At 43.3% G+C, this 12348-nt stretch overlaps 2 non-coding genes across 2 annotated transcripts; both read left to right on the forward strand.

The window, feature by feature from the left end:
* The first annotated feature begins 3460 nt into the window (after positions 1 to 3460).
* TRNAL-CAG (transfer RNA leucine (anticodon CAG)) lies at positions 3461 to 3543 on the forward strand. The gene has a single exon. It is a non-coding gene; the product is annotated as a tRNA-Leu (tRNA).
* Positions 3544 to 8961: 5418 nt separating this feature from the next.
* On the forward strand, positions 8962 to 9044 carry TRNAL-CAG (transfer RNA leucine (anticodon CAG)). The gene has a single exon. It is a non-coding gene; the product is annotated as a tRNA-Leu (tRNA).
* The last annotated feature ends 3304 nt before the right edge of the window (positions 9045 to 12348 follow it).

A 12348-nucleotide genomic window follows, 5' to 3' on the forward strand; every position in this document is an offset into this window, starting at 1 on the left:
GGAACACTACCGGTTGTAGCGGTAGTCGGTGGCTCAGCCTACTCTGCTGCAGCCCCTTTCTGCGACAGTCTATTCCCATTGTCCCTCTCCCTTCAACCCACCACCCAAACAACCTGGATCCTTGATGCCACTTCTAATCCTGGTGGACACCCCTTTTCCAGGCACCTTGGCAGTTCCTGGCGACAGCATTGAAGTCCTGGAGGTGTAAAAGACGACTCTGGTAGGCGCACGAGGCGCAACTCTATACAAGAGGCACAAGTTTGTGCTGGCTGCTGTAAGTACTGCTGCCAGTTCTGCAGCCATGATCCATGTTTAATAATAAAGCATAACTAAGAATCAGGTTACGTTTAAGGGTCATTGGCGGGCATGTAAATCAGCATGTTTCAACATTTGCATCTTATTATTACAATGGCAACAATGTAAACTCAACTTTAAACATTAGAGTAGCCGGGTTCCGCTACCATTACTGCAGCAGGCAATCTGGGGTGGCTGGAGCGACCGGCACCAACTTTCTCAGCAGAGTGAAACGCTGCACCAGGCCATGGACCTGCGGCCCTCAGACCCTCCGGCATTGCTTTTGAGCAAGCACCTCCGCACACAGCTTCATGGCCCGCCGAGATGTGAACTCTCACCTGCCAACCGGTCACCCTGGTCGCGACTTACAACCGGGCGACTTAGTGACTTACACCCGCCATTGCGGGGAGAGGGGCTGGTTTGCTCTGGATGTCAAGCAGAGGGTAGGCCGCAGTGCCCAGAAACAGTCCCAGTCCCCTCCCCCACCGTGCTGTCTGGATGTTGAGTTGGAGGAGGCCTTTGAGGAGGGTGACCTCAAGTAATAGCAGCGGTCCACCCTTTGTAACCAAGTTGTCCCCCTTGGGACTCTCAGCACTTTGTTTTTCCAATGAATGAACATAAATCAATCCGAAGTCTCACCTGATCAGCAACCAGTTGATTATCCCGGCCGTTGCCGGCAAGTTGTCCCCGGAGGGACTCTATGTGTTTTACCGCCCACATGAGAAACTGTTCATGAACATGGCCGAGAACTAGCAGGCCACCCACGAACTTGTGGGTTTGTAAATAACTTGTGGGCCGTTTTCCGTTCTGTGCCGCCTCCGGAGAGGCAGACTGGAGGAAGGGCCCGCAGCAGAGGAGGCTGGGGCCCAGCCACCACCTGGATCGGTGGCCATCCTCCGGGGGTCAGGGGTCCCCCCTGGACGTGGGGTCCCCTGAAGTGACAGCCGGGTGCGAGTCACCGTACCCGTTCCCGCTCGGATAACCTGGGCCAGGACTGGGAAAGAGGGGTGCTGCCCGTTTCTTAGAGGCAGCACCAAGGTTTAGGTTGCTTGGGTGGGGGAGCGGATTACCATGAACCCGTCCGTTTTAATAAAAATGTTTACCGTTTGCAACAGTAAAGTACCGTGCCTCCCGTAAGGGAAGAACTAAAACATGCTTATGTTGAAAGTTTATATGTTAGTTTATCTTTTGCAGAAACAAAAATAAAACCGGTGATGGACGGGCAGCCCGCGGACGGTCTGCATTTTACCAAGGGGGAGTGTGACGCCCTGGATTAGCCAGGTAGTCACATACATACCAACATACACCCCCCCCCACCCTAGACAGTTACACCAGTCAACCAAAAACCCTTGTTACCTCCCTCCAGGGTCTGATGTCCACACCAGGTGGGGCGGAGCCAGGTGGTTGGCCCCACCCACCGAGGAGTTCACAGGCCTGGAGGCGGGAAAAGCAGTAGAGAGAGTTTGGAGGTGAAAGTGAGAGGACACGAACTGCAAGTGTCTGGGTCGGAGCCCAGGCACTGACAGCAAGGTTGACAGATGGTGGTGGCCGTCTGCAGGAGTTAGTGGAACTCTGCAAAGCCGTAGGGACCGGGGTCGGGTGTTGGCCCGCCGGTACTGAACCGGGGAGCGGAGTGAAGCTAAGCACACAGGCAGGGCCATCGGACCCCGACCAGGCTTGGAGCCGCCGACAATAGTCAAATCCGAGTGTGACAGGAACCCCCAGGGGTTTCCCAACAACCAAGACCCGACAGAAGGCAACAGTCCACACCGAGAGGATATACAGCCACTGCCACAGGCTAGAGATCCAAGGGCCAGCGCGCAAAACGGGCTCTTACGGCACCTATACGCCGAGGAGCGGATTACCGGTGGGCAACCACAGGAGTCAGAACATTCTAAAAGGTGCAGGGAAAGACAGCCACCATCAGCCATCCGGGGAGAGCACAACAACACTGCAGCCGGCTACGGGACCCGTCCATCCAGACGTTTGGTTTACCAGAGACTCTGTCATTGATTGTCTGAGTGAGTACACCAGTGCCATCCGGCACCATGCCACGCTGTGCCTGCAACCCTGCACCCCCTGTTACACCACTGAGCCCCAGGATCACCAACCCCCTACCCACGGAGGGGACAACATCTTTGCTGCTCCCCACCATCTCTCCCATGATCCCCATCACCAGCAGCGGTGCCATCATCACCACCACATCCCATGGGTGGCATCACGAACTCTCTCCACAAACCAACCATCCCCTTTAACTTATAGGTCAGGATTGCTGCTTGACTCCCCAGGTCCAGCCCACCGCTGGAGCCACCGAGCATAAGCTCCGGACCCGAGCGTGGCGAGCACGTCCCCTCTGCCTGTGACACATCCACCACCCCACATAGAACTCAAACCCACAATCCCTGGCTTAGGAGGCCACTATCTTATCCATTAGGCCACTGGGGTTTGGTGTTTTCACTGAGCACATCAGCTAGACTTTGGCTCAATTTTAAAACAATTTGAACTAATGAAATGATGTTCATGATTTCTTAGACTGCTCGGCCATACTGACTACTGTTTATGCTTCAGGATTAACTCTTTCCAAACCAGTTGGCAAAAAGATGATCATTACTTGTGATTTTTGTTGAAAAAATGAGAAATTGCTGATGAACTTTGAACCAACCTTTCTAACTTCCTAACCCCAAAAAAATTTGCTTCAAAAATTGCGCTGTTGTAAAGTAGACATGTGGAAAATGTTATTTAATAATGATTTTGTGTGACAACTATCTGATTTAAGGGCATGAAAATTAAAAGTTTGAAAATTGTGACATTTTCAAAATTTTCATCAATTTTCCGTTTTTGTAACAAATAGTATCATGGCAAAAATTATCGTCCTAAATTTATAACTATCCTGAAGTACAATATGTCACAAAAAACAATGTCAGAATCACTGGGATCAGTTGAAGTGTTCTAGAGATATAACTTGTGAAAGTGACACTGGTCAGAATTGCAAAAAATGGCTACGTCATTAGGGCCAACATTTGGCTTCGACATTAGGGACAAAATTGGCTTTGTCCTTAAAAGGTTAAGAATCTATGTTAAAACAAGTTATGATATATTTAATTTCATCACAAGTATCTTTCTGCTGACTGGTTTGGAAAGAGTTAATTCAGAGAGTTAAACAGAAGTCAGGATGGCCGAGCGGTCTAAGGCGCTGCGTTCAGGTCGCAGTCTCCTCTGGAGGCGTGGGTTCGAATCCCACTTCTGACATCAATGTTTTCTTTCTGTGTAGATATTGTACAGATTATCTCCTGTTATCGCTTTTTATATTTTTGAAAAAATAATAACGCTAAAATCTTATATAGAATTTACTCTGTAACGCAGAATTGAGCCGCGGAGCTTCAGCTCTTCTGTCTAACACTCTTCTAACTCTGCAATATCAGCTCACAATGGTTTCTTATAGGGACAGCTGAGGATCCAGAATGAAATCAGTATCTGAGTGACAACACCTTTAACCCTGACATTAATATTGTACCCTTTCACCTGCAGCTAATGTACTGGATTAGAGATATGCAGTGTATTAGTGTAAACAATATAAACCAATCCCTGTGTATTTTTAAAAGAATAATAGAAAATTAACTAAAAATATATAAATTAAAAAAACAATTTGTAATGAAATATTGCAGTTGTCACATTGGCCATTAGAAATCTACAATTACATTACATGCCTTTAGGCCCATAGCTTGAAAAGATTTTCATAGAAAAAAGGGGATATAAACCACTATAATTATACATATTAAGCAGATATTATCTGACCATAATAATCCCCATAATAAGATTTGGATATGATAGGAAAACTCCGATTAAGATTCAAAAAAATGTGATACCACACAATGGAGAAATATTATCCAAGATATTTTATTATTAATAATCACAGACATTTAAAACGGGAGTGCACAATGTACACTCCTTATTCTAGTAATCACAAAGTAAGAGGACATTAGAACCTCACCAACGTGGGGACTGAGACCGGACACTAAGTGTAAAAGACTGTGCCTGGGGAATCATAGGGCAAATCGCCAATCAAGTAACCCATAACAATATGCCCAGATACAGAAAGTAAACTCCCTCCACCTGGCTTCACCAGTGGGTGTGCAAGGTATAGTCACCCGGAATGCTCAATGAGCAGAGCCGGAGATATCATTGTCTGAAGTACATACCAGAGGTCGAGGTAGGAAGGGAGCCGGTCCAAGGTCCACGCCCGACGCGCGTTTCGGGTACCTTTCTCAGGGGCACCACACGCTGTCATGGACCCCTTTCCCACTCCCTGAAATACCCCATGGTCTCCAGGTGCTGTCCATCCGCCCGCCTATCACGCGCACGTGTACATCGCGTCACGGGAATATCCGTACACAAACCGGCGGTAAGCGGCGATCAACTGCACATGCGTAGGAGCAAAATTCTCCAGTGACGTCTTTAACGCATGCGCATAGTCACCTTGGATGCCGCCGGGTGTATACACCCGAGAATCGCGTCTGGACAGTGCGCTGGGAGGGTCAAAGATGGACAGCACAGACGGGCAATCAAGGATAACATCTACATCACATGTTTGTATCATATTAGTGAGTCAATGTTCTAGCGTACCCCGTCCATATAGCAGAGTATAGCCTCCGCCAAATAACACAGGTCGCTTTAATTTAATATGGAGGATTTATTATTGTGCTTAAGCACAGGCTATAGGAACCAGTAATAGTATGGTTGCACACTCAAATTACGTATCTGGTCTGTGTCCACAACTGGACAGATGTATCCATTGTCTCACATATACTGTAGCAGACCATCTCAACAAAACTGAGTGTCACAATCATACAAAAAGACACGTCCATTTGACTTTATCATAGGCAGGTCACCAATCCACTATATGGACACATATGGACTCGGGTAAGCACACATATATACGTATAAAGGCGACAATTGTATCCAATAATGCTTCATAATCAAACAGTAAAGAGAACCCATCATATTGGTGAGTTCATGTGCTAAACATGCCATGTCCATATAGATGGATGCAGCCACCGCCAAACACTCAAGGATACATCAATTAGTTTAGATATAATCACATCCATATACATCGACATGGGCTACAGGGCGCAATGGTAGAATGGCTGCACATTCACATTGAGTATCTGGTCGGTATCCATAATTGGACCAACATGTCCATTATCTGTCATTTAATATGATACCCTCACTCAATGAATTTGGATGCCCAATCCATACATCAGATACGTCCATTTAGCTACCACATGGTATATCACAAACATTGATGTATGGACACATATACCATCAGATTAGAACACAAAGACACATTAAATACAGCAATTATATCCAATGATGCTTCATAGAGCAGCCATCAGATCTTTCGTAGCGTCCTTATGCTTGACTCCGAGATCATATCCCATCACTAGGAGGGCACACGGGAAGGGGGAGGGGAAACAGGAAGTCCAAATACTCCTCAGATGAAAAAGTTACTGGAATAGAACAACATGCAATTAAAAAGCAGCACGATAATAGGAAGATATTATAATAAGGTCGTCCATAGGACAAAAACCACAAGATAACCCTTATAACAGGTTGGAGAATAGAAACCCTCTATTTAGAATATTCAGGTATTAAGAAATGGGGCAAAACTTAGTTGTTCGTTCAATCCTGCAGGGGCCAGGGTCCCCGAAGAGAAGATCCACCTGCATTCAAGTCTAGAGAGGGCCATTTTGAGATTACCCCCACGGATCCCACCGCTGACAAGGTCTATCCCCATCACCTTCAGCCCACTGGGGTCACATTTATAGTGGACTTTGAAGTGCCTGGGGAGAGTCCTCAACAGCGATAGGTCCGTCACGGTAGGTGCCTTCAAAATGTCGCGAACATGCTCGCGTATACGAACACGTAATTGTCTCGTAGTCAGGCCCACATAGACCAAGTCACAGGGGCACTTGGCATGATATATTACGTACGTGCTACTGCACGAGATATACTTCTTGATACAGAAGCATCGTTTACCATCGGCCGAAAAGAACTCCTTGCCCCTAATGATATTGCCTGACTTACACGTAACACAGTCGCCACATGTAAAGCTTCCCGTCCTGGGGGTATTATGTCCAAACAGGCCTCCAGGTGTCTTGGCCACATAGTGGCTGTCCACCAGGAGGTCCCGTAGGCTCCTACCCCTTCTAGAAGTTAGTAACTCCTGGCAAATCACTGGCCAGAACTGCGTCCGTCTGTAGGACGGGCCAATGTCTGGACAGTGCATCCCTGATTTGTCTCCACTGGCCATTGTACGTGGAGATGAACCGAGTATAACTCATACCACCATCCGATATCCTCGTATTATGTCCATATAAGAGGTGTTCTCTGGATGTGTGTTTGGCTCTCATATATCCTTGTTTAATTCCACGGGCGCCATATCCCCTCTCCCTGAATCTCACACGAAGCTCATCAGCCTGATGTTCAAATTTCTGAGGTGTAGAGCATATCCTTTTTGCCCTCAGAAATTGACCAGCAGGAATAGCTCGGATGGTTGATCTCTGGTGAGCTGATGAAGCATGTAACAATGCATTTACGGAAGTGGTCTTTCTAAATAGATCCGTCTCAATCATGCCTCCCTCTCCAACCTCCACCATAACGTCCAAAAATTCCATTTTGTGTTGGTCTGCCTTATATGTAAGTTTCACATTATAATTATTCCGGTTTAGCTCATCCATAAAAGCATCCAGCAGAGACCGTGTCCCCTGCCACAGGAGCAGCACGTCATCGATGTACCTGTACCAGCAGACTATGTTCTGGGCAAGCGGCAGCTCGTGTAAAACAGTCTGCTCCCACCTACCCAGAAACAGCCCCGCATACTATGGTGCACACGCCGCTCCCATGGCGGTACCACGTCTCTGCAGGAAGTACCAGTCTTTAAATATAAAAACGTTATGGCGGAGGATGAAGTCCAGGAGTGTTAGAATAAATTCACACAGAGATCTGTCCCATGAGCTACAAGATAAAAAGTATCTAGATGCCTCAATACCTTGTTCATGTGAGATGCAAGTGTACAGGGACTCCACGTCCGCTGTGACCAGCCACATGTCATCCTCCATGTGCACACCATCCAGTTTCCTCAATAAATCGTTTGTGTCCCGTAGATATGATGGTAGATTCTGCACCAATGGTTTCAGATAGAAATCCACATAGGTGCAGATTGGTTCACAAAGGCCACCAATCCCCGAGATGATGGGATGTCCAGGGGGATTGGTGGCATCTTTGTGAACCTTAGGTAACAAATAGAAAGTCGGTAATCGGGGATTTTTTACCAGGAGTCCATCTCTAATTTTAGATGTAATAATCCCCTCCAGTAGGGCCTCATCCAATATGGACATTAGTTCAATTTTGTAGCCAGGGGTTGGATTTGTGGTGAGTCTCAGATATGTCTCCTGATTATTCAACTGCTTGAACGCCTCGCGTTCATATTTGGTTATAGGCCAAAGGACCACATTTCCCCCCTTGTCCGCATTTTTTATTACAACATCAGTCATACTGCGAAGTTCTTGTATGGCAGTACGCTGATGTCTAGTCAGGTTGTCACCAGAGCTGTATCTCGGAATCTTCTCAAGCTCCTTGGTAACTAACCTGACAAAAATCTCAATTTGCGGACAGATAGACAGAGGGGGAAATGTGGTTGATCTTGGCAGAATTTCCCTTGGGAAGGTCATAGACACACCACCATCACCCTCTCTCTCCAACTCTTCCAAGGTGGCAATGGCCTCCTTCTCCCTCTCCGTCAATGATTCCTCACCATTATCAGCCTTATGATGGAGTTTATGCAGTACTAGTTTTCGAGCGAACAGGTGGAGGTCCTTTACAGTGGTAAAGAGATCAAAGGTGCCGGTAGGCACAAATGACAATCCCAACTGAAGGACCTGCACCTGGGCTTTAGTCAGAGAATGAGTAGACAGATTAATTACCTCCAGTTGACTTTTTTTGTTTTTCTGTTGTTCCTGTGGTGTTGTAGGAGAGACACCCTTTCTTTTCCCCTGAGTTGTTCCCCGGGTCTGTCTAGGGCCTCCATTGAATTTTTTATTATTAATGCTCAGAGACATATGATTCTCCTCTTTCTCCTCCACTTCCGTGCTATCCCCCGAAGTACGGGATGATATGGAGATAGATGTAGGTCTGTTGTAATTAAGTTGACGCACCCGACCTTTTCTCCATCTATACATTTGCTTATTAGCGCGGTCATTTATGTCTCTTTGGAGTTTCTTAGTTTTAGTGGTCCTGATTTAATTCTCCCACTTCACAAATTCCCCATCAACTTCTTTGTTGAATTTGGTAAGCTGTTCCTCTGTTAGATCTTTTTTAAATTTATAACTATCCTGAAGTACAATATGTCACAAAAAAACAATGTCAGAATCACTGGGATCAGTTGAAGTGTTCTAGAGATATAACTTGTGAAAGTGACACTGGTCAGAATTGCAAAAAATGGCTATGTCATTAGGGCCAACATTTGGCTTCGACATTAGGGACAAAATTGGCTTTGTCCTTAAAAGGTTAGGAATGTATGTTAAAACAAGTTATGATATATTTAATTTCATCACAAGTATCTTTCTGCTGACTGGTTTGGAAAGAGTTAATTCGGAGAGTTGAACAGAAGTCAGGATGGCCGAGCGGTCTAAGGCGCTGCGTTCAGGTCGCAGTCTCCTCTGGAGGCGTGGGTTCGAATCCCACTTCTGACATCAATGTTTTCTTTCTGTGTAGATATTGTACAGATTATCTCCTGTTATCGCTTTTTATATTTTTGAAAAAATAATAACGCTAAAATCTTATATAGAATTTACTCTGTAACGCAGTATTGAGCCGTGGAGCTTCAGCTCTTCTGTCTAACACTCTTCTAACTCTGCAATATCAGCTCACAATGGTTTCTTATAGGGACAGCTGAGAAATCCTGAATGAAATCAGTATCTGAGTGACAACACCTTTAACCCTGACATTAATATTGTACCCTTTCACCTGTAGTTTATGTGCTGGATTAGAGATATGCAGTGTATTAGTGTAAACAATATAAACCAATCCCTGTGTATTTTTAAAAGAATAAAAGAAAATTAACTAAAAATATATAAATTAAAAAAACAATTTGTAATGAAATATTGCAGTTGTCACATTGGCCATTAGAAATCTACAATTACATTACATGCCTCTAGGCCCATAGCTTGTAAGCCCAGAGCAGCATCCCTATGTCCTGTTTTCCAGAGGGAGAGTAAAAGATTTTTTTCTAATAAAATTAAAAATAAATTTAAAAAAATAGAATGTAATTTTTATTGCACATTTTTTAAAAATATATATATATTATATATATATAATGTAATGAAAATATCACAAAGCCTCTCTTAACCCTTTCACCTGTAGCTAATGTGCTGGATTATAGATATGCAGTGTATTAGTGTAAACAAAATAAACCAATCCCTGTGTAATATTAAAAGAATAAAGGAAAATCAACAAAAAATTACATTACATGCCTCTAGGCCCATAGCTTGTAAGCCCAGAGCAGCATCTCTATCTCCTGTTTTCCAGAGGGAGAGTAAAAGATTTTTTTTTCTTCTATTAAAATTAAAAATAGATAAAAAAAAAAATAGAATAATGTAATTTTTATTGCACATTTTTAAAAAATAATAAATATGACAGCTCAGCAAATATATATTTGGTGTCCCTGTAATCGTAAAGACCCCAACAACAGATCAATCAGATTATTTATGGTGATCGGTAAATGGAGTAAAAAAAAAAGAACAAAAAAATGATGCAATTGATTATTTTTCTATATTAAAAGACATAAAAAAAGTAATGTTGGGGCCATGTTCACACGTAGCATAAATGCTGCTTACTTGTGCAGGTGTCCGCATCACGCAAAATAATAATCTTATCTGGTTATTGCATGTTTTCTGTGGGTTTTTATGTTTTCCCTGATATTTGATACATGTTTGTTGCAGATTTGAATCCGGGGTTTTAATGCATTTTAATACTACAGAAAAGCTTTGATTCTACATTAAAAAATACAGCATTTTTTTGTGCTTGTGTTTTTTTTTAGGCTCCACAAAGAAGCCTATAGAGAAAAAAAATCACCAAAACTGCCCAGTTCAGTGGCATCTTTAGACACACCGAGAGCGGAGCTTTCAAGAAATCACATCCATTTTGCTCTGACATATAGTCCGTGTTCACATGTAGCGTAAATGCCAGGTTTTTCTGCTGTTTTTTTTTTTTTGCACATATATTCTGCTATGTTTAACTGTTTAAGCCAGATGGATGTGTTTTCATGAAAAGACGCCGCTCAACTCTTCGGTTTTTGTGTTGATTTTTCGCTAGCGGTTTCTATGTGGAGATTAAAAAAACATGGAAAAAACTGCATTTTCTTTTTTTAGATGCAGAATCACAGCTTTTCTGTACTATAAAAACACAAAAAAACGTGGCTTCACATCTGCATGATTCTGGTGCTTTCCTGGCTCTTCCCAATTGCCCTGGTGCATTGCCAAACATGGTAATAATTTTGGGGATTGATGTCAGCTGTGTAATGTCTTCTGGCATCAACGCAGGGGTTAGTAATGGAGGGCATCAGACACCTTCATTACTATCCCAGTAAGTGAAAAAAAAAGACACACAGGAAAAAATAGTTTATTTGATTAACGACTCCATCACACTCTCTCATTCACCAATTTATTATCAAAAATGTTCACACTATGTTCCATCATAGTCAATGATCCTCAAATGCAGCTCTGGAGACTGTGAATAGTAGTAAAGTGCAGCTATTTACAAGCACCAGGTAAACAGCTCTTATCAGCAGCTCCCAGTTTTGCTGAGGGCAGTATTGATAGTGTGGGGAGTCTTTATTCAAATAAACTATTTTTTCCTGTGTCTGTGTTTTGTTTTTAGAACTGGTTAATAATGGGGGTGTCTGATAAACACCTCTCCATTACTAAGCCCTGGGTTTGATGGCAGCTGACATTACACAGCTGAAATCATCCCCAAAAAATGTTACCCCAAGGGCAATCAGGAAAAGTCATGTAAAGTGCCAGGATTGGCACATCTAATGGTTGTGCAAAATCTGGGATGGATGTGGGCTGGTATTTTTAAGCTGAGAAGGGGCTAATATCCATGGACCATCCCAGCCTGATAAGATCAGCCCCCAGCTGTATTCTTTATCGTGGCTGATTATCAAAAATAGGGGAACCCAAAGTCATTTTTTTAAATTCGATATTTATTTTAGCTCCCAGCAGTCAGAGATGCATCCAGGTGTCTTCTGCATGCTGTTTCCATTTAATTTGAGTGCTATTTCCATCTATTTCAACAATTATTTCAGCCCCCTCAGCCCTCCTGTGGGATCTTCTGGAAAAATGCTTGAGTTTCATTATACTTGTTACTGGGCTCGAGCCTGTACATGGATCCAACCTGCTCGATATGAGTATCAAGCACTTGAGTAATTTAGTGCTCCATCATCTTTAACCCACTAACTAGCCCACTATTGTATTCCTTTAAATATGCTGTTATACATTTCTAATTTTGAATTTGGAAAATGATTAATCTTTAGAACTGATGGTGATATAATGTATATATAAATTAATGGAACTTTATTGGAGTTGGGTTTACACTGTTGGCATTGATAGCACAGCACCAGCCGAAATAACTGATGGTGATATAACAATTAATATTTTTTAATAGAACTTTTCTGAAGATGGGTTTACACTGTTGGAGAAATAGCTCTGTTGGGAGAGCGTTAGACGGGAGAGCGTTAGACTGAAGTTCTATAGATCCCTGGTTTGACCCTGGGTTTTGGCATGAGGAGAACTAATTTTTAAAGCAATGTTATTATTTTTTTCTTATGCATTTTTTTTCCAGTGCTCCATAATTCATAGACCATAAAGACACTTAATATCATAACGTTAAAAGTGGCAATTGTGGTTTACAAGTCTGTAACATTTGTATCTGATACTGACATCTTGTGGCCAATATGACAACTGCAACATTTTATTACACATTGTTATTCACAAATCA

The sequence above is a fragment of the Anomaloglossus baeobatrachus genome, chromosome 11 (genome assembly GCF_048569485.1).
Source record: "Anomaloglossus baeobatrachus isolate aAnoBae1 chromosome 11, aAnoBae1.hap1, whole genome shotgun sequence".
Classification (NCBI taxonomy): Eukaryota; Metazoa; Chordata; class Amphibia; order Anura; family Aromobatidae; genus Anomaloglossus; species Anomaloglossus baeobatrachus.